General features: G+C 39.1%; 1 non-coding gene across 1 annotated transcript; it reads right to left on the reverse strand.

Annotated features, from left to right (window-relative positions):
* LOC141636811 (small nucleolar RNA R71) lies at window positions 1–106 on the reverse strand. Its single transcript, XR_012541395.1, has one exon. It is a non-coding gene; the product is annotated as a small nucleolar RNA R71 (small nucleolar RNA).
* Between the last annotated feature and the right edge of the window lie 3029 nt (window positions 107–3135).

Raw genomic sequence — 3135 nt, forward strand, 5'->3', positions numbered from 1 at the left:
AGCTGAGAGGGAAACTTACAAGTTTTAAGCAGACACCTGATGAGAACTTGTATGAAGCTTGGTGCCGTTTTAAGAGGTTGGTGAGGTCTCTTCCTCATCATGGTTTTGATCAGTGGTTTTTATGCAACCACTTCTACAATGGGTTTTATGATGACCACCGTGCTATACTTGACGCCTCATCTAATGGGCGATTTCAGAAGAACAATGACGATGATAAGGGATGGGGTATTATTGAAGAAATGGTAACCCATTGTGCTGAGTATGGGAACCCGAGAGGAGGTATTTGTAATGTCTCTTCAGTAGATAGTGCAGTTGTGGCTCAGCTGGAAGCCATGAATTCCCGTTTTGATAAGTTAGATTTGCAAGATGCTGGTGATCAACAAACGGTTCACTTGTTGACTAGACAAGAGGCCGTTACTTATGAGAGATGTGGGAGTAATGACGGTCACACTGCTGTTGACTGTCTAACAGAGAAGGAGCAAGTCCTTGCCTTTCAACAATATAGGCAAGGAGGAGGTTCGTATTATAATAATCAGAGTGGAGTCCATCCTAACTTGAGATGGACTAGTCAGAATGTGCTTAATCTTACCCCTCCTCTATAGTAGCAAGAAGCTTATGTTTCTCCTCACAAAGCTCAACAAGGCTTTCAAAAGCCTCCATCCTTCCCACCGCCGCATCAAGGAGCTTCTTCTAGTGGAGTTAGTGAGTTAGCTGAGTTGAAGTCGATGATTCAATCATTGACTAAGCAGTTGCAGATGAGTGACCAACAGAAAGAAGCATCAATAAAGTCACTCGAGACCCAAGTAGCTCAACTTGCCGCTAGCCAATCCACGAGAAAGTCGGGTCATTTACCGTCTCAATCAGAGAAGAATCCACCTGAGACGATAAATCTGATAAACTTGCGAAGTGTTCTTGCTTACAAAGGACCCAAAATTCCAGCTGTTGAGGATATATCAGACCGAAAAGCGATGTTGCTGATGGTTAACACTCATCCATTGAGGAGACTATGCTTAATCCGAAGAAAATACTCGATCGACTCATTTATGGAGGTCGATCGAGTAGAATTGCTAAGAATAATGATCGATCGAGTGATATTGAAGGTCAATCGAGTAAAGCTGCAAATCAAGGATTCGATCGAGAGGGTGAAATTCCTCGATCGAGTGAAAATTTAGAGAAAAGTGTTCGATCGAGTGAAATTACACCTCGATCGAGCAATGCTGATAAAGAAGGTTTCGATCGAGAGGCTGATAATGCTCAATCGAGTGAAAAAGCTGCTGAAAGACCTCAATCGAGAGGTAAAAGAGATCGATCGAGTAGAAATGAATTCAAACCTGTCGAGACATTGGAAGAAATGAATAAAGGACTAGAAATTCCTATTATGGTGCCCTTTCCAAGCCGATTGCAGAACAATAAGGCTAACCAACAGTTCGGGAAATTTGCTGAGATCCTGAAGAGCCTTTGATGAGAGTGTCATTGGGGCTCTCAATCAAACACATTTATAATTCACAACAAACAACTAGTAAGTGGTTAAGTCGAGGTCGATCCATGGGACGGGGGGTACTCAAATTGTTCAATCTAATTATGGTTGTGCTTAGGGTTGTGATCATTGTAATGGGTTGATGATTCTAATCTAATAAATGCAATGAACAAGCAACAAAAGGAAAGATGTAAGCAAATGACTAAAAGTGCTAGGATATCATGGGTTCATACAGGATTAATGGGAATTGATCATACAAACATGTTCTCAATTATATGCAAGCACTTATTATTGTGATGGGATCGAGTTAGTGTATATCTTACAATCCCTAAGAAGGTTTGGGTCCCGGAGCCGAATCGATTAGATTGTACAACACCTACAAGTCGACTTAGTCCTTCCTATTCAACATTATGTATGGTATAATGAGACTCGAGTAGGTTTATATCTTACAACTCTCATTGAAAAGATAAGTGATGGGTAAAAAATGCAATGATTCATAGACTCTCATTTCATCAAACATAACATGTGCATAAGTTGAAATCACAACAACCAAGCAAATTAATTATGAAAACATATTAGATTAAGCATGAATCATTCCCCATGTATATTTCCCCTAATTACCCATTAATCCTCGCTAAATGACTACTCACTCATAATCAAGTTTAACATGTTAATAAGGTTGTCAATCATACTAACAAAGCCAAACATGAAGAATAAATGATGTAATTAAGAATAATTAAACAAGAGTAAAAGATATTATACCTATGAAGATGATTCCAAATAATAAAGCAAGAATAAAAGAAGAGAACTTGATTGATTGATGAAGAGTTGTCAATTCTCCAATAATAACCCAATAATCTTCAATTACCCAATAATAAACTTGAATTACCCAATAATAAAATTGAACAATAATTAAGGAAAGATTAATGTGTAATTTGTGGAAAGATTAAAGAGTAATCTATTCTAATCTACTCCTAATGAAAGCTTAATCTAATCTAAGGAAAGTTGATTTAATCTAAGAAAGCTTGATGGTTTGATTATTACAAATGGAGTATATATAGTGGTACATCATTAGGTTAAGCAAGGGTAGATTATTAAATAACAATATTAAGTGTTGAGTTGAGGAAGTGCTCCTCTCCAAGGAGATGAGCATCTCCGTTTTGGTGGTCTCCAAGGAATATGCTCGGATCACGTAGCAAGGAAAAGCTTTCTGTCAAGCAATACGCTCGTCCCGAGCTGAAAACGAGCATCCTGAGCCTCAACCCGAGCGGGTTGAATTTGTCCCGAGCGGGTTGAGCTGTATCATGCCTTACTTGAACTTGGATTGTAAAACGGACGTCATTTCCTCATCCGGACTCCTATTGGAGTGATTCAAAAGCCTAGACCGCTTGATTTTTCGACGCCGTTTCATCTAGCATACTTTTAGAGCCAAAGGAACAACTCTCGGTTTGGTTCTGAGCAATTTCTTCTTACATTGACTTCCTTCTAGTCATCCTTGGTTTTTAGCCTATGATCCTTCTATATGTAGATACCCAGTATCTGCACCTTCCAAAAACCACCCGATGATGATCGGACTGTAACGTGTTTCTGATATGCGTGCGTGGATTCGCTATACACGAGACGGTTTAATGCACTACTCGGATATGAAAAATTATTTC

The sequence above is a fragment of the Silene latifolia genome, chromosome Y, assembly GCF_048544455.1.
Source record: "Silene latifolia isolate original U9 population chromosome Y, ASM4854445v1, whole genome shotgun sequence".
Classification (NCBI taxonomy): domain Eukaryota; kingdom Viridiplantae; phylum Streptophyta; class Magnoliopsida; order Caryophyllales; family Caryophyllaceae; genus Silene; species Silene latifolia.